The sequence below is a fragment of the Vombatus ursinus genome, unplaced genomic scaffold (assembly GCF_900497805.2).
Source record: "Vombatus ursinus unplaced genomic scaffold, bare-nosed wombat genome assembly UNPS02014818.1, whole genome shotgun sequence".
Taxonomy (NCBI): domain Eukaryota; kingdom Metazoa; phylum Chordata; class Mammalia; order Diprotodontia; family Vombatidae; genus Vombatus; species Vombatus ursinus.
The window spans coordinates 5,248,788-5,268,291 of NW_020954596.1; the positions used below are offsets into that span (position 1 = coordinate 5,248,788).

Below are 19,504 nucleotides of genomic sequence, written 5' to 3' on the forward strand. Positions count from 1 at the left end.
AGATAAAAAGTGGTCATCCAGCCTCTGCTTGAAAATCTCCAAGTTTGGGGGGGAGGGAGAAGAACAGGAAATACATCATTCCACTTCTGGAAAACTCTAGTTATTGGGAGACATCAAGCCTGAATTTGCCCCTTTGCAGTTTTTACCTGTTGCTCAGAGTTTTGCTCTCAGGATTTAACCAGAACAAATTAATTCCTCCTCTACATGAAAATTCTTCAGACTGCTATCATGTCCTTCCTGATTTGTCTCTTCTCCAGGCTAAGCTCCAGTTCCTTCAACTAAACTTCTTATGACATAGACTCAAGGCCCTTCTGGCTCCCAGAACTCAGCACAATACTCGAGATGTGATCTGACTAGGGCAGAGGACAGAGGGACTACCTCCCTCCTCTTCTTTCCTAAAAGCTGTGCCTTTCTTAATGAAGACCAGGATCACATAAATTTTTTTGGGGGGGGGGGCTGTCACATCATACTCGAATTCATTAAGGTTACAATCCACTAAAACCCCAAGCTCTTTTTCAGAAAATCTGCTCTCTAACCAGGCCCCTCCATCTTGTACTTGTGAAGCTGGTTTTTTTGAACCCAAGTATCCCTATTTTATTTCAGTGTAACAATTATGCAAACTATATCTATTGAATCCCCTTAACCCCTTGGTTTAGTCATCCTATCAAAAAAAGAAATAAGGGGCGGAGCCAAGATGGCAGAGGGAAAGCAGTGACTTGCTTTAGCTCTCCCTCAAACCCCTCCAAATACCTATCAAAACTGGCTCTAAACAAACTCTAAAGCAGCAGAACCCACAAAAAAACAGAGTAAAACAAATTTCCAGCCAAAGACAACCTGGATGGCTGATTGGAAAGGTGTGTCGCAACAGGCGGGGAAAGGAGCGCAGTTTGGCGTGGGTGTGTAGGCCACAGCGACCCTGGAGCAGGCCTCAGAGGACTGAATCGCGGGCACCTGTGGTGGTTTCCAGATTTCTCAACCCGGGAATGCCAAAGACAACTTAGAAGGTCAGTGGGAAAAGTCTGTGACTGTGGTGAGAGAAGAAGCTAGGTCTCAGCCACCCCCAGGGCAGCAGCTGCCTCCTGAGCTTCCGGCCCACAGACTGAGGGGGAATCCAGTGGCTGATCAGAGCAGGATTGCAAGGATCTCTTTGCCAGTGCTGAGGCAGGAATCTCTTGCTTTGTCGGTGCTTGGATCTGGGTCACAGTTCTAAGGGGTGCTCCTGGGGTGAGGAGGAGTGCTGGCCTGGTGGAGCTTGTTGGGGCAGTGGAGAAGAAACACCTCGCCCCTTATCATACCACCTTGGAAGAACTGACACTTTTCAGGTCCCTAGAAGTAGCTCTGAAAACAGCTGTACAAACCTCTGAAGCTTGGGACAGTACATTCTCCACACTGGGAGCAGACTCTTACCTTAACAAAGAGTTTAAAACTCAAGTAATTGGTTGGGATCATGAGCAAGCAGCGCAAAAAGAGTCAGACTATATTATCTTACTTTGGTGACAAAGAAGATCAAAACATACAACCAGAAGAAGAAAATAAAGTCAAAGCTCCTACATCCAAAGTCTCCAAGAAAAATATGAATCAGTCCCAGGCCTTGGAAGAGCTCAAAAGGAATTCTGAGAAGCAAGTAAGAGAAGTAGAGGAAAAACTGGGAAGAGAAATGAGAGTGATGCAAGAAAATCATGAAAAGCAAGTTAACAGCTTGCTAAAAGAGACCCAAAAAAATACTGAAGAAAATAACACCTTAAAAAATAGCCTAACCCAAATGGCAAAGGAGGTCCAAAAAGCCAATGAGGAGAAGAATGCCCTAAAAGGCAAAACTGGCCAAATGGAAAAGGAAGTCCAAAAGATTACTGAAGAAAATACTTCCTTAAAAATTAGAATAGAGCAATTAGAAGTTAGTGACTTTATGAGAAATCAAGACACTGTAAAACAAATCCAAAAGAATGAAAAACTAGAAAACAATGTGAAATATCTCACTGGAAAAACAACTGACCTGGCAAATAGATCCAGGAGAGAGAATTTAAAAATTATCGGACTATCTGAAAGCCATGATCAAAAAAAGAGCCTAGACATCATCTTTCAAGAAATGATCAAGGAAAACTGCCCTGATATTTTAGAACCAGAGGGCAAAATAGAAATGGAAAGAATTCACAGATCTCCTTCTGAAAGAGATCCCCAAAGGAAAACTCCTAGGAATATTGTAGCCAAATTCCAGAGCTCCCAGGTCAAGGAAAAAATATTACAAGCAGCCAGAAAGAAATAATTCAAGTATTGTGGAAACGCAATCAGGATAACACAAGATTTAGCAGCTTCTACACTAAGGGACCACAGGGCATGGAATATATTATTCTGGAGGGCAAAGGAGATAGGATTACAACCAAGAATCACCTACCCAGCAACACTGAGTATAATTCTTTAGGGGAAAAAATGGTCATTCAGTGAAATAGAGGACTTTCAAGCATTCTTGATGAAAAGACCAGAACTGAATAGAAAATTTGACTTTCAAATACAACACTGAAGTGGAACATGAAGAGGTAAACTGGAAAGAGAAATCATAAGAGACTTATTAAGGTTGAACTGTTTACATTCCTGCATGGAAAGATGATATTTGTAACTCATGAGACCTCTGTCAGGATTAGGGTAGTTGGAGGGAAAAAATCATATGTGTATATATATAATATGTATATATATATAGATAGATAGATAAATAGATAGATAGATAGGTAGATAGATAGATGGATGGCACAGGGTGAGTTAAAGATGAAGGGGTCATATGAGAATAAAATTAAGGGGTGAGAGAGGATTATACTAGAAGGAGAAAGGTAAAGGTAGAACGGGGTAAATTATCTCACAAAAAAAAAAACAGAAAAGAAAAGGCTCTTACAGTGGAGGGGAAACGGGGGAAGGTGAGAGGGAATGAGTGAATCTTATTCTCATAGGATTTGACTTAAGGAGGGAATAACATACACACTCAATTGGGTATGGAAATCTGTCTTACCCTACAGGAAAATAGGAGGGGAAGGGGACAAGAGAGTAGGGGGATGATAGAGAGGAGAGCATATTGGGAAAGGGGTAATCAGAAGCAAATACTTCTGAGGAGGGACAGGGTCAAAAGAAAGAATAGAATAAATGGGGGGGGTGGGATAGGATTAAGGGAAATAGTTAGTTTTTCACAGCATGTCTACTATGGAAGTGTTTTGCGTAACTGCACATGTATAGCCTATATTGAGTTGCTTGACTTTTCAATAAGGGTGGGTGGGGAGGGAGGAAGGGAGAAAATTTGGAACCCAAAGTTTTAAAAACACATTTAAAAAATAAAAATAAAAATAAAATAAAATAAATGTTTTCACATGCAACTGGGAAATAAGAAATATAGGAAATAGGTTACTGAAATGTATCCTGCCCTACAGGAAAACAGAAGGGGAAAGGGATAAGAGAAGGTGGGAAGAAATAGAAGGAAAGGCAGACTAGGGGAAAGGGTATTCAGAATGCATGCCATCTTGGGGTGGCGGGAGGGGCGAGATGGGGTGAAAATTTGGAACTCAAAATCTTGTGGAAGTAAATGTTGAAAACTAAAAATAAATAAATTTATTAATTAAAAAAAAAGAAATAAGATATATTTAGAATGACCTGCTTTTGATTAAACCATGGTAGTTCTTTGTGATCCCTCTTTCCTTTTCCAATGCTCACTAACCATACTCTAGGTAAAACATTCTAAAATCTTGACAGGTATTGAAATCAAGCTCATTAATTAAAATCAAACTAACTGGGAGTTTACAGATCTCCCTTTCTGGAGGTAGGGGAGTGTGAGGGAAAATTAGAATATTTGCCCTTCTCTAGTTCTGTGGTGCCTCTATCATTCTGCATGATCTTTTAAAGATGGCAGTCTCACATCTGCCTCAACCATATGATAATAATTTCTGATCCTTCATATGTCTAATTTAGTTAGAACATTGTTGCAAATTGATTTCTATGCATTTCCAAAAGGAATATTAGTTCGATTTTCCTGTTCTAAGATTAGCTAGTTAACATGAACATTTAATGTTTAGATTACACAAAGCCAAGCATGACTAAGAAGCATGCAACTGAATTACACATTAAGAAAAAAAAAAGTACAGGACAACTTTCCTGGTTCCTGCCAAAGTAATAACTTTCTGAGATCTTGAAGCTTAATCACAATGAGTTAATTAGAGTAGTTTGCTAAAACATGCTGAGCTTTCCTCTTCAGCATACTATAGTAATTCATACAATCCCAGAGGTTAATGTAATCCAAGCCCCTGACATTTAACACAGGTTGTTCACTGTTCATATTAGAGCCATCCTGAATAACAGAGAGGATGCACAAATCTAAGAACTAATGGATCCCACAGGACTTAGAGGAAAAGATATCTTTATTTGCCCAAGGGAAATGCTTCCTAACTCCTTGAAGTTAATGGTTCTTTCTGGCCTTATTCTTTATTTTAATCAGTATTACAAAAACAAAGAATACATGAAAACTGAGAAACTAAACCAGAAGGAACTCCTATCCAGGTTAGATTAGATATTCCCAAGATAACCTTTCCAAAATTATATATCTTTCTCTTTGGAAATCTTACTTGTCAAAGTACCATACCTTAGTGCTAATTTTGACTGGAAGCAATAGAAGGGAATATTATGAATTTCCTAGTAGAATATTAGTTGATGTCATGTGACTCCCAACACAAGACTCCATTCCTTTCATCTCTGTCTTTTCACCATTCACCCACTCACCCAGACTTGAAACTTAGGTGTCTTCTACTCCTCATCCTTATCCTGTCACAGTCAATCAGTTGCCAAGTCCTTTTTTTTCTTCTCTCTACCTTTGTAATCAATCAGTCAATAAACATTTATTAACTGCCTACGGTGGGCAGGGAATACACCAAGAGGCAAAAGATAGTCCCTGCCCTCAAGGCACAAGCTAAAGGGGTAGACAATAAGCAAACAAATATATAGAAAGCAAGCTATAAACAGGATAAAGAGGAACTAATTAACAGAGGCAAGGCACTGGAATTAGGAGGGGCTAGAGAAGGCTTCTAGAAGAAGAAGGGATTTTTGTTGGGACTTATCCCAGCAAGGGGGGGGTCGGTAGTTGGAGAAGAGGAGGTAGAGCCTCCAGGAATCGCCAAGAGGACAGTGTCACTAGATCAAAGGGTATGTGTCAAGGAGTAAGGTAGGAGGGGGTTAGGCTGAACAGAGTCTTTTTGTATTTGCTCCTGGAGGCAATAGAGAGCCATTGGAGTTTATTGGGGGCTGGGGGTGGCCCACAGCACAGTGTGTGATATGATCAGACCTCTGTAACATCTCTCCTATATGATCTTTTTCTCTCCCCTCATGCTTACTACTACCATTCTGGTGCACACCTGGACTACTGCAATAGCCTGCTGGTTGTTCTCCCTGCTTTGAGTCCCCTCCCTATACCCTACTCCCACTCCAATCCATTCTCTACTCTAAAGTTAGACCTTGCTAAAGTGAAGTTATTTATTGCAAGTCTTATCTTTTCTACTAGATTCTAATCATCCCAAAGGTATTCTTAATCATTTCTGTATTTACCATTAACATAAGCCCTCGAAAAACTTGAATAATATCCCTACATTTAAAAATTCTCAAAAAAAGAAAAAAGTCAATCTGTTCAGGCTATTTTTCATTAAAATATTTAACATGAAATATTTGAGACCAGTAAGCCTTAACCCAAGAAGAAATTATGGCAGACTATGCTATCAAATTGATTTTCCCATTTTATTTGAATATATTTGGTTAAAAATGCATAAATATAATAAGAATTATAATTAGTTTTGTTTATAATAGTAAGTAAATAAATTTAAGTGAATAAGACAATGAAAGTAAACACTAACTTATCATATCCTCAGAATTTAAGGAGTTAAAACTTTGAATTGCAGAGGTCTAAATAAACAAGCTGCAGAGAAAGCAAAAAAAATGGTCTAAAAAGCAAGTCCAATAAAGTAATTACAAAAACACTTGCATGTCTAAAACTAACCAAGGATCAAGGGGTTATCTTTTGATGCTGGGAACTGAGCAAATTTACCTGGAAAATATACACACTTAACTTAAGAGTGTCATAGAGGGCTTTCTGAAATTACTCACAAAGAGCAATGGTAGAAAAGGACTTCAAAGGAGGTCTCTGTGAGGTAGGAACATAGGAACAAAGGAGGTGAATTTTTTTTTTAATCTTCCATTTTAAATAAGTTTACCACAAGGCTCTGTCTTTCCAATTGTTAAACTGAATATTTGCAACAGGTCAGGGAGGGGCACCTCCGGACTCGCCCAACTGTTTTCAAATAAAAATCCAAGTCCTGCGATCCATTCCTACTGCTGCAGTTACATTAAAGTGTAAAATGTATCTTTTCTGTAAACCAGAAATAAATCTGCTGAATATATTTTGCTCTGGCAGAAGGAAAACGATGAAACCCAGGCTTCAGATGGCATTTAACAGGACCACTTCGACAAATTTCACTTTAGAATCTCAGTGTTAGTCACTGATACCAGCTACCACAGGCGAAAGTAAATGCCAGTGACAAGATCCACCGAAAGAATTATGAGCACCCACGCCCACTCGGCGGCTGGGGCCGGGGTGGCAGCAGGAAGCCCAGGACTGGCTGCCATGCTGATCAGTCCACCTGGAGAGCAAGGCTGAGGAGCTGGCCTGGCTTAGGATGGCGCCAGCCCTGCTTGCCACTAACACTGTAAAGCAGCAGAGAGCCGCTGGCATTGCCCATTTTAGGAAGGCACTCTCCCTTTCCTTCTCAAGGCAGAAGACAGGAAAGGGGCACAGAAGCGAAGTCTCGCCTAGAGGCAGGTTCAGAGGACAAACTTGGAAGAACAATAGCCTTTGTATCTCCCCTCTGGGGTATTTACATAAAGGGTTTTTATTCCTACAACAAAGAATCCCTTCAGCAAGCACAGCCTGACCACAGACACAGCAAATACTCCCGCATCCTGGAATCTCCAGGAGCAAGCAAGTCGGCCTGGGTCATTTTAGGCAAAGCATCCCAAGTTCAGGGAGGCAGAAAGCCCCAGGCCGGGTTCGGGAACAGCAAACCGCCGGCTCTACATCTACCAGCTCCTGTTTGCACCGGCCTCTCTCTGCTCTTGTCTCTCCTGGCCCTACCGGGCCCGGCGCTGCTGCCGCTGCCGGGGCTCTGGGCTGCGGCTGTGGCGGGCGATTGGGGGGTTGGGGGGTTCTGCCCCGTGCGGGGGTCCGCACGGGGCCACCCCTGGCCCTCCCAGAGCCTCTCCCAGCCCCGCAGCTTGCCCCTACAGCAAACGTGGTACCCTGCGGGAAGCCGAGACCAGCCTTCCAGCACCTTATTTGGGGGAACAATTCAAGGAAAAGGAAAAAAGGATTACAAACCTTGCATCCCCACCTTCAGTTTTTCAACCAGAATATGCTAGTGCTCAGGCAAATATGAACCAGGGAGGCTATGGACCAATGAGGAGGCACAAGCATTCCAGGCTGGCCATTCATAGGGCTCTGCCGCTGGACGCTATCCAACCACCTCCTACCTCCCCACTAAGTCGGACAGCCCAAGGCCAGGGGCGGGGCCTGAAACACACACGTCCCCCGCCTCCCCCACCCTAACCCTGTAGGAAAGGAGGGAAGTGACAATCGGGGGAGGGAAGAAAGGTTCCTGGCCCCGCCCATCGCAAGCAGTGAGGGCCCCCCCCCCACTTCCCCTAGAATGGGGCTGGGGGGAGTCTGGAGTCCCGGGGGTGGGTGGAAGGAACAGGAAGAGATGGCTGGCTCCATGGGACACAGCATGCACAGGTATGGAAAAAGCTCCATATACACGGGTGAGGAGGACATAGGCTGCTCAAGGGGTGTCTCAAGTGGAGAGGCTCCGAGTCATAAGGTAATGTTGCTTGTCGCTTGGTGTCAGAGAGAGGTAAACGTAGGTGGAAGTTCCCAAAGGCCATTTTCACAGCAAAAAACAAACAACCCCCAATCCCCCAATCAAAATTCAGGCTGAGGAGGACTTCATTAGAATACAACATACTTCTGGCAGCTACCTCTACTGTAATAAACAGGTATATTGGGCACTGGGCAGTCCCTTGCAGGGCTTACTATCTAGTGACCCCAATGCACACTTTGTTATCCATTTCATAATCAAAACATAAACACGTGCATAGTCTGTACAAGCACCTCTTGCTGATTATTACAAATCCAATTTTCCTTCGAAACAAATATTGAAATAAAAAAAATTTAATCCAGTGGTTAATTTGCAAAATCAAATAATGATTTGTGAAATAAATAATATATTCCTTATCTTAGTTTCATGTTAAGAAAGACAAGTAGTTTGAGATAAAATGCTATTATTCCAACACATTATATCTATGGCCCAGAAGTTAGAAATCGAGTTTCCAGGAGTTTGCTTCTCTTTAAGAAACTCCATGGTTAATAAGCTAGTTCTAGAAAAACCTGTGAATACATTTTTTTCTAAGCTTGCCAGTTTAGAATAGACAAATCCAATCTGTATGTACAGATCTATATTACACATTCACAGATACACACAAACCCCCACACATATATGTTTGTGTTTATCACAATTTACCTGAGTTTTGAAAACAAAAGACCTAATGTGTAACTCTATGCACAATTCTAGAAAATGTTCATGAATCCAATCCCTGATCTTCCTCCATATGCTACCCATTTTTGCAAAACTCAAGTTATTATATAAATATGCTACAGTACAAAGAAAAGAGTGACAATATAAGCAGCCTTTTTATTAACAACTTACAATACAAAAGATTTTCCTTTGCAGATCAAGACAGATATTTCTAAGAAGCCCCACAAGCCAAGTACTCTCTGGTGCTGACAGGCAACCAATAACTGTGACAAATGATACATTCATGGCATTTGTGACAATCGATAGAGTGACTTGCCAAATTAATAAAATATAGATCACAAAGCATACATTTTTATTAAAGAATAATTTCATGATAACTAAGTAACATGGAAGCTTCCAAGCATAAGATTAAATTACATGCTGAGTAAATCTGGCATTTTGTGATAAACGGCAAAAATAGTCTTTGCAACAGCAACTGGGGAAGAACATTGCTGACACAGTCTATAAACATGTTTTACAAGCGTCAACCAAAACAACAAAAAAAGCCCGGAATGGGGGCTTAGAGAATCTGCTATTGGATCCACAGTAATTATTTTTTTGCCAGTCCTTTGTGTTGGAAATTACTTTTAATAACATCTTTGGATCTTAATGATGAAAGTAGATTTTTATTTATTATTCCCATCATTAGGAGTCACTACAGAGCAAATTATATTTTTAAATAATCTGACACTAGCAATAGAGATCATTACTGACTGGTTTAAATATTTTTTCCTACTAAAACAACTGTAATGAAAATATGTATTAAAGTGTACCGGATCAATATTTGTGCCTGAAAAGTATAACACCTATTTGTCTGGAGAGGTTTAAGGAAAAAAAATGCTATCAACATAAACATTTTGATAGCACATTTTTTTTGTCCTGGCCTTCTATTTACTTTATCCTAATCCCAATCTCCCAAACCATACCCAATTCCACTGCAACATCAGTCATCCTACTCAGCAGACTTTTGGAGCAGGTACTATGAGTATGTAGGAAGTACAGTAACAGTAACATTCTACCTCCACTCTACCAAAAGATGGGGGGGGGGAGTGTGTGTGTGTGTTTTAATTAAAATGAGTAAAGTACAATAATGTAAATCTCATCCTTTTCCTAGGTTAGGAAAATTTTCTTGAATGTTTCCAGGTATTACCAAGGCTACTGCCCTGTAGTAGAGCTCTCAGCTCTCCTGAACTATACTGAAGTGGCTGGTCCACTTTGTGACAATAACAACACCCTTAAAAATCTCCCAGCATACAAACAGGCAGAATGCTGACCTCTACATAACAATGGAAAACTTTATGAAACAGGACAAAGTAGGCTGTGTTTGAGAATAAGCTAGATAGGCTCTAGAATTTGTCAGTGGAGAAAGAAGTTTTTCTAGATAAGTTATATAGATAAAATCTTTACTAAGGTAAGGAGTTCACTCCTGTAAAGCTGGACTTGCTTTTAAGGGTCATTGTGTCAACATGGAAGGCTGCATTTGGACAGCAGTTCACAAGAGCTGTAACTATTGACTGTTGTTTATATAAAAGGTCCACCTCTTTTAATTCTGATATGGATTTTGAAAAGACCTCCTTTGTTCACAAAGTGAAATTACTATTACTATTTGCACCTCCCCTAAAATTGATCTAGAGAAACACTTTACAAATTGGGGCTTCTGTGCCATAGAAAGGAGACTGCAGAATTCTGGTATTGCCTCACTGAAGCCACAGTGAGGTGGTGGAGGAAGAAGTAAATTTTTTCTACAAACAACTAAAAAAGTAATTTGAGAAATATAGGAAAATGCCAAAGAATGCTTTAACATAAGAAAAGATTTTAGAATGACCCTGAATATATTAGCTCAGGTAACAATTTCTGAGTTGCCATTTTAGGGGATTGCTTCCTAGCCCTTTACTCTTTTTATGAACACATCTCCAAATCTCATTTCCCAATTACTTCTGTGAGGTATAGAAGATATACATGTATATCCTCTATACATGCCCTTAGCAGAGAGGACATCTGGGTCCTACTCTGAGTTCTATGACCTCAGCTATACTTGCCAACTCTAAGCTTCAGTTTCCTCATTAGTAAAATACATAAAATGGAATAGTTTAATCTCTGATTCATTTTATCTAAGATTTAGCAACTAGCTTAGAAACAGAAACTTCCAAATTGGTAATGAAATATCTCCTTCCTCCATAACAGAATATTTTACCAATTGTTAGTGAATGTATCAGATGTATTTGTTTAATTATTATTATTACTTTTGGTAACAAGAAAGGATTCATTCTGTAGGGTTAGAGAGGGGTTCCCATCTTGAAATGGCTGTGATGTAAAGTCAAAATGAGTTAAGCATTTTAAAAATAAATGAAAAACTAAAAATCAACACAAAAGAGGTGCTGCATTTTCCTCTGGGAATGTTGAAAATACAGTATTTTATAGTGCAAAGAAAACTAGATTTGAAGTCCGGGGACCTGGGTTTCAAATTCTGGCTGTATTACCCACTCCTTGTGTAACTATAGGCAAGGGAGTCCCTTTACATCTCTGACTATAGTTTTTCATGTGTAATGCTTACTCCTTGTGTGGCTTTGGGCAAGTTGTTTAACTCTCCAGGCTTCAGCTTTCTCATCTATAAAAGGCAGGAACTGGACTAGATGACCCTTAAGGGTCACTCCAGCTCAGCATTTGGGTCCTACTACTGAATGAACTGATGCTTTATTGAAATTGAACCCGAAAATGCATTCTTTCTACATCTATTTGAAGACCTCCCATGATGCGGATGAAGCAGCCCATTTTTGGAGGGTTCTAATTGTAGGAAGGTTTTTTCTTCTTTCAACCCAAATTTGCTTCTTTAACTCTCAATGACAACAACTAGATCTTAGGATCACAGAATCACAGATTTAGAACTGAAAGGAATCCGAGAGATGCCTTTTTTCTAACCCTGTCATTTTAAAGGTAAGAGAAAGTGAAGCCCAGAATAGTTCTAAGTAGTACATCGGGCATAATGCCCAGTCCTCTGACTAATATCTGGAGCTCTTGCTACTTCCTATTATGCTTATTCTTCTAAACACAACATGGCAAACAAGTGATTCTTGTTGATAAACTTGTTAAAAGTGATACATAGGCTAGGGCACTGTATGTTTCAACTATGAAGGTAAAAATATGAAGCACAGATGAATGCACAGCTCAACCAGTTCAAACACTCACCTGCTTTCCCTTGACCTTGTTACAAAATCCCATCTCCCACCCACTCCTTTTAGCAGTAAGCAGGTTCAAATCAGTCCTCAGAGTTTGAGGATGTAACTCTGCATTATGTATTTGAAGTCAGGTTCTGTTTTGTGTTTTACCTCATAGTACTTAGTTAACAGTACAGAAAGACAAAACATTTTTCTTGTTTTTCTCAGCTTCTAAGGTAAATTAAAATACAATCTTAGCAAATGTGATTCTTCGATGGAAAGAGAATTCTGAAGAGCATCAAGGACACATATCACTCGAGCATTTGTAACATGTCTAGTTCCACAAAGGAAAGAGACTAAGAGAAGGTTATAAATATAGAATCATAGCTCCATTTCCAGGACCAAATACTGATGTTCAGGAACCCCCAAACAGAAATGAGAATGTTCTTCTACCTTGCCTTTAATTAGTCAGTCCCACTTAAAATTCCTATTTAGAAAGAAATAAAAAAATGATCTAATCTAAGTTTATAATAGTCCCTTTGATGGAAACTAATTTTTAAGTATTTTGCATGAGGAGTTACTATTATACCTAGCAATGAGATGGAGCTATACCCAAGGAGGAACCTTCTGACTATCTGAACCTTTCAGTCTAACCCTGGTCATGAGCTCCAAACTGGAATATACAGCAGGTACGTGTAGTGGACTATTACTACACTATAAGAAATAATGAATATAATAAATAAAGAAAAGCCTGGAAAGACATATGAATGGAAACAAAAGTGAAGTAAGCAGAACCAGGAAAACCAGATAAAATGACTATAACAATGTAAATCAAAAGAACAACAAAACAATCAAAACTGAATGCTGTGAAATTATAATGACCAAGTTTAGCTGCAAAGAAAATCCAAGAGAAGACACCTCTTCCACCTCTCTGCAAATGAGAGAAACTATGGGTATGGAACATTGTATGGAATAGAATTTTTTGATGTGTTGGTTAGATTTGCTTAGCTAGTTTTCTTTTTCTTTTTTGTTCTTTATTATGAGGAATAGGTGTCTGGGAGAGGTGAAGGTGACTATATTGGGAAATGTACATGAAAGATATAGATGAACAAAAGATATCAATAAAATATATTTTAAAAGCATGAAGTGACTAAGAAAATTAAAAGTTCTCATTATCTGGACTATTGCAACTGTATTCTAATAATTAATCACTCTGGCTCAGGTTTCCCCTCGCTTCAATCCAACTGTCAATCAGCTACCAAAGTGACTCCTAGAGATGCTCTCTCCCATCTCCAGTCCTTTGCAATGGCTATGTTCCATGCCTTCAATGCTCTCCCTCCTCACTTCTGCCTCTTAGTTTCTCTGGCTTCCTTCAGAACTCAGGTCAAATCCCACTGTAACTTTCCTAGTTTCCCAAGCTACTAGTGCTTTCCCCTTTCAGATTACCTTCCACTTATTCTTTTTATAACTTGTCTATAACAAGGTATTTGCATGTCATCTTCTCCATTAAAATAATAGCTTCTTGAGGGCAAAGACTTCATTTTTGCCTTTCTGTACCCTCATCACTTAGCACAATTCCTGGTACATAGGAAGCTTGCTGACTGACTAAAACTGTCCCTATCCTCAAGACACTTATATTTTACAAGGAAAGATAATGGGCAAAATTTATTATATATATGTGTGTGTATATACATACACACATATATACACATGTATATGTATACATGTGTATATATACATACGTACACACATGTGTATATATGTATGTAAATATGTGTGTGTGTGTGTATATATATATATATATATAAAAACCTAATTATAAAGCTACCCTAAAAAGAACATGGTGCCCAGATTTCAGATTTTTTTCCTTGATGTCTTCTATTATTGAATAATGCAAAACCCATCTCGGGGACAAACATCTGAGAAGTATAGCAAATATACAAAGTATCTAATAGTATACACCCTAGCTACCTACAGCTAGGCTTGATGGTGGCATGGGTCATTAGGTTTCATAGAATGCTGTAATCATGCCCCACATGAGTAAAAAAGATCAGGAATTTAAGGTAAACACTCTATTTTTCCCTCTGTTTACAAAACAAAATATTCACATTTGTAAGAAAGCAGTTTTTTAAGAATACAAAGCACTTTTTAATTTGATAATGACTTAAGATTTATGGGGTAGAGGGTGGATTAGAATACTCTTCCAGCAATGTACTTTTGAGATTAGAAAAAAGATATACTGAATCATGAACAACTTTATTTGGATAGAGGTAAAGAAGCATTAAGTAAGAAGGAACCAATTCAGATAGGCATTTTAATCTAGCACATTCACAGATGTATATAAAGGCTCAGAGACTCCTAGACATTACAAATGGATAATCTCAGACATGACTCTATTTTCCAGGAAGGCTGTAGTTTTGGTTTCAAAGCAATAAGGAGGAGGTCCTTTAAGTCCTGTGAGTTTCAGTATTCAGTATTCCCAACAGCAATCAATTTCTCTAGAAATCTACACCACAGGAAAAATATAGAAACATAATGGGACACATACACATGGTATCAGGTAAAATTTCATTACATTTCATTTAAGATTCTATATGACAAGTTTTACTCCTTTGTCCTAAAGAATGGCCCCATGTAAGAGTATTTTGATGATGGTTTAGTTATAAACACTGACAAATAAGTTTCATTGTTCTTTCCATGTAACTTATACCTTCTCTAAAGAACATCCAAGAAAATCTGCATTTCTCCCTCATCTTCAACCTTTTCTCCTCTACTAGCTTTTTTCCTCCAAATCCTTGTAGAGTCCTTGAGGGCAGAAACCCTACTTATCTCAATTTGGTTATCTCCTGTAGGCCCTAAAGAAGGTCCTTTCACACTAGATGCCTAATGTGTGTTTCCCTGAACATCTGCTCAAGGATACTTTATCCTTTACTAAAAAACAAACAAAAAACCCCTTTGACCCCACCCTGCCAATCTATTGCCCTCTCTCTGTTATCCCCATTCATTCTTTAAGCCCCAACTACATGGCTTCTGATATGACTAATTGAAATTGCTCTGTCTAAAGTTACCAATGATTACCTATGGCTTCAATAATATCCTCTCTTTGAATAACTCTTAAATCTATAATCCTAGGTCTGACCTGTTACTTGAGTTGTAGTCCTTCATTTCCAAGTACCTTCTGGACATTTTCACCTGGTTAGTCTAGTGGTCCCTTCAAACGAACAACTAAAAGTTCCTTCCCAAATCCTCTTTCTCCTTTCAACTTCCCTAGTTCTGTTAATGGCATCAACATTTTTCCTGAGGCTCAAAATCTTATAGTTATCTTGGTTCTTTCCCTCTACCTTAACTCTCATGTGAAATTAGTTGACAAGACCTGTCAATTCTTCCTCCACACTATTTTTCACATCAGCTTCCTCCTTCACATTCACCACTCCTATCACCTAATCTCAGGCCTGCTGATTCAAATTTGCAGCCCTGGTGGCCAGCAGAGTTCCTGGTACATAAAAGGCGCTTAATAAATCCATATTGGTTAAGTTATTAGTGGCCCAGACAACAACTGATGGCCTCCCAACTGTTCTTCCTGCCTCCAATAGAATCCATCTCCAACAGATCCTTCACAGGGCTGCCCAAGAATTTTCCTAAGGCATAGTTCTCACTTTCATTATTCAAAAAATGCTCTTCATTAAATACAGAAATACACAAACTCCTTGCTTTGGTTTTTAATGCTTTTGCATGGCTGCAATTTACCTTTTTACCTGTATTTCATCACACATTCATAATGAACAATGCCAAGTATAAAAATTGGATTCAGAGTTTTCTAATTTTTCGGTTTTTGGATATATCAACATAACAACTGGCTAATGTAAAAATGTAAATTCTCTGATCTAAAAAGTTCCTAATAAGTTCTAATGGTAAAGACATAAAGTTTGAGATAATTCTTACTACTTGATCTAGTTATTGGCAAAACAAAAACAAAAACTTTAAAATTGTATTAAGATCAATTTTGTAAGAGATTTTAGCAGAAAAGGGGATCTCTACAAGTGACCTGAACTGCTAGAAGCTGCTCTGAAGTCCAACCCGTTCCAGAGTCCCTAAGAAGATAAGATCGCTAGAGGACCAGAGAACCACAGAGCTGTACATGATGAGACATTTGAGCCTTAAGATATGATAGACCAATGAAATGGACAATTTTACATTGTCCTGCTATTTACCTACGTGCTTTTATCTGTAAGGTCAGCTTCCTAAAGGGGACTGCCCCCAATAGTTCATGTCAATGTTTCAGTCAATCTCTTTCCCTCTCTTACTCATATTGTTTCCCATCATAAGCACCGCAGTTAAAAACCCTTAATGAAGCATTTGTCATATCCTATCCCTTAGTAATTCATTAAGGAGATTGCATCTTCCAAAAGAATCAAAGTGGGGAATGAGAGAAATTAATTATTTTTCTATTAATAACCAATTATTAATATTGGGGTCCAGGTTTTTTTTCTCTTTTTACTTCCTCATTTAAAGACTCCTCCCCTCCAATTACAAAGTACTCATGATGTAAAATGCTAAAAACCTATGGATTCTTAATGCAGATCAAAGCATACTTTTTTCACTTTATTTTTTTCATGATTTTTTCCTTTGGTCTCTTTCTTCTTTCACAACTGTGAGTAGTACAGAAATATGATTTATATGACTGCACATATATAACATATCAAGTTGCTTACCATTTTAAGAAGAAGGGAGGGGAGGGAGAAAAATTTGGAACTCAAAATCTTGTAAGAATGAATGCTAAAATTGTCTTTACATGTAATCGGGAAAAATAAAATAATATTAAAAATAAAATAAAATGAGAAATTACAAAAATAAAAAAAAATAGACTAGTCTCTCTAGGTCAATCAATGTCTGAAGGGCAGGGCTGATGAGACTGGCCTAACTCTCCAGGAACATTCTCCTCTAGCTTGATCGGGACCCCATCCAACTAGGAGAGTTTATTTTTGATTAAAGGGTAAAGAGAAGCTAATATAGGTGGACTCTGGCCCATCGGTTAAACTTAAGTGGTCTGGGTGGAGAGGGATCCCTTTTTTCAGATAGCTGGAGGTAGCTGAGTCTCTTCAGGCCATATTCTCAGAAGGAGGAGCTGAAGGCTTTCAGCGCACCTCCTTGTCCACCCCCTCACTTATTTTTAACCAATCAGGGTTGATCTTTGCCAGAAACACTCACTTTTCCAAAAGTATTTGAGCATTCAGTTATCTCTAAGGTGGGTCTTTGATTACAGAGAACACTACCCACCTCAATTTATTTATTATTTGCTAGCATAATTAATAAATTGACTATTAATTACTCTAACTCTGTTAGACTTTTCATTCATTTCAGTATGTTACAATCATTGGACAACTAGATATTCGATTTTTTCCCTATCCTCTCTCACTGTGTATTTTTACAAGCTATCTTCCACCTCTAGAACCCACTCCCTTCACACTTCCATCTGCTGAAATTCTTCCCTTTTCCTGCAAGACCCCAATCAGGTGCCAGCTACTTTATAAAGTATTGTCTGATCCCCTACCCTTGAAATCAATGATCTTTTCTCTCCTCATGTCTCTTACAGCACTTTGTTATAGTTATTAGACTTCTACTTTCCCATTATTACATTCTACTTTTGTATCAGTTAGGGAGTACAAGCCGTATACCCAAATATTAGACCACATATATTTTAAACTGAGGCAGCTAGGTGGTTCAATGGATAGAGCACTGGGCCCAGAGTCAGGAAGGCCTAAGTTCAAATCCCGCATCAGACCCTTACTAGTTGTGTAACCCTGGGCAAATCACATAACCTCTGTTCGCCTTAATCCACTGGAGAAGGAAATGGCAAACCACTCCAGAATCTTTACCAAGAAAATCCCATGGAAAGTATGACCCACAGGGACACAAAGAGTTGGACATGACTGAACAACAAATATTTCATATAAAGTATGTAAATATTATATACTTTATATATGTCACAGTTACTTGTCAAAAAACAAAATAAAACAAAAAGCATTTCAATTCTTAAATGTCACACCAAAACATCAAAACAAAATGATCACATAGTTTGGAAAAGGAAAGGAGCATGAAGATATATAAAGGACAATCCTGTCAATCCTTTAAAGCAGATGTCCCCACTACATAGATTTCAAACTTTCTATGGCCAGCAAACCTTTAAGCCTAACACTACTTTTATGCCCTATGGTCTTTGAGAATTTCCAGCAATGAAGGAAGTATAGCTTATGTCAGCACCTTCCCGTGTTCCACAAAGTACCTTCAGTTGGATGATATTACTACCCCAACTCCAGTGACCTTAAGCTTTAGGGAAATGGAAAGTAGTTCCTTCTTAACATAAGAGTAAGGGACACTTGGACTAGAGGTTTCTTAAGACATTATTTTTTTCTCTTGCAAAGTTACCACTAAGAAAATAGGTACTAAATAATAATGGCTAGTATTTACATAACACTTTAAAGTCTGCAAATCACCTTATATACATTAAACTATTTGATCCTTAGAACAACTTGGTAACATAGGTGCTATTATTATCTCCATTTTACAGATGAGGAAACTAAGGCAAAGAGAGATTAAGTCACTTGCCCAGGATCACACAACTAGTGAGTGTCTGAGGCCAGATTTGAGCTCAAGTCTCTCTGATTCCAAGTCTCTAGCTCTACTGCATCACCTAGCTGCCTTCAGACTCCTAGCTCCGACAGACTCAGAATGTGATTTCTTCCATTATTTTTTCCTCAAAACCCTCCCCCTGTTCCCTGCTTTCCTAGTACTCACTCTCCAAAGCATCATCATCCTTGCTGTCACCTAAGTTCACAATATAGGTGTCATTCTCAATTCCTCATTTGCACTAAATGCACCTATCCAATCTATTGTCAAATCTTGTCACTTCACACAATGCCTGGAACATAGTAGGGCATAATAAATGCTTACTGACTGACTAAAGCTGTAAGTTATTTGTATAGGAAGGCAATTCAGTTTTTTTAAAAATTAATTTTGTTTTTCATTTAATAAGTACTACTTTTTTCTCCCTTTCCCTTGAACAAAAAGAAAAAAAAAGCAAATTCCTTCATTAGCCATATTAAAAAATTTACATTTCACTCTGCACTTTAGTCTATCACCTCTTCTGAAGATGGGTTAACAGTTTGCTTCATCATCAATCCTCTGTGGCTGATCATTGCCTGAATCAGAATTCTTACATCTTTCTAAGTTTTTTCTTTATAATGCCATTATAAAAATTATTGTCCTGGTTCTGCTTACTTCACTATGTATCAGTTCATAACAGATTTTCTTAGTTTCCTTTGAAACTATTTCATCATTTCTTATGGCACAATAATATTCATATGCCACAGTCTGTTTGGCCATTCTCCAATAAGTAAGCATCACTTTCCATTTTTTGCTATTATGAAAAAGGCTGCTACAAATACTTTGTACATTTTCAACCTTTTCCCTCTTTCTTTGATATCTTTGGGGTTACCTAGTAGTAATATCACTGGGTCAAAGTGTAAACAGAGTTTAGTCATTTTTGGGGCATAATTGCAAATACTTCTGCTTTCCAGAATGGCTGGACCAATTTACAGTTCCTCTAAGTGCATCAGCATGCCTGTTCTCCCACAGCCACTTCAACTTCTGTCACTCTTTGCCATGGTTATGTGGAGGTACCTCAGAGGTGCTGTAATTGGTATTTCTTTT

General features: G+C 38.6%; 1 protein-coding gene and 1 long non-coding RNA gene across 4 annotated transcripts in view; both read right to left on the reverse strand.

The window, feature by feature from the left end:
- Positions 1 to 7,527, reverse strand: part of LOC114023477 — a 46,957-nt gene extending 39,430 nt beyond the window's left edge. Inside the window, exon 1 of the long non-coding RNA XR_003566792.1 lies at positions 7,388 to 7,527. This is a non-coding gene — a long non-coding RNA (uncharacterized LOC114023477). The remainder of the gene's footprint in view (positions 1 to 7,387) is intronic.
- The window catches only part of CTBP1 (C-terminal binding protein 1), a 449,102-nt gene that overhangs the window by 230,479 nt on the left and 199,119 nt on the right, over positions 1 to 19,504 (reverse strand). The gene's annotated exons all lie outside the window — the stretch shown is intronic.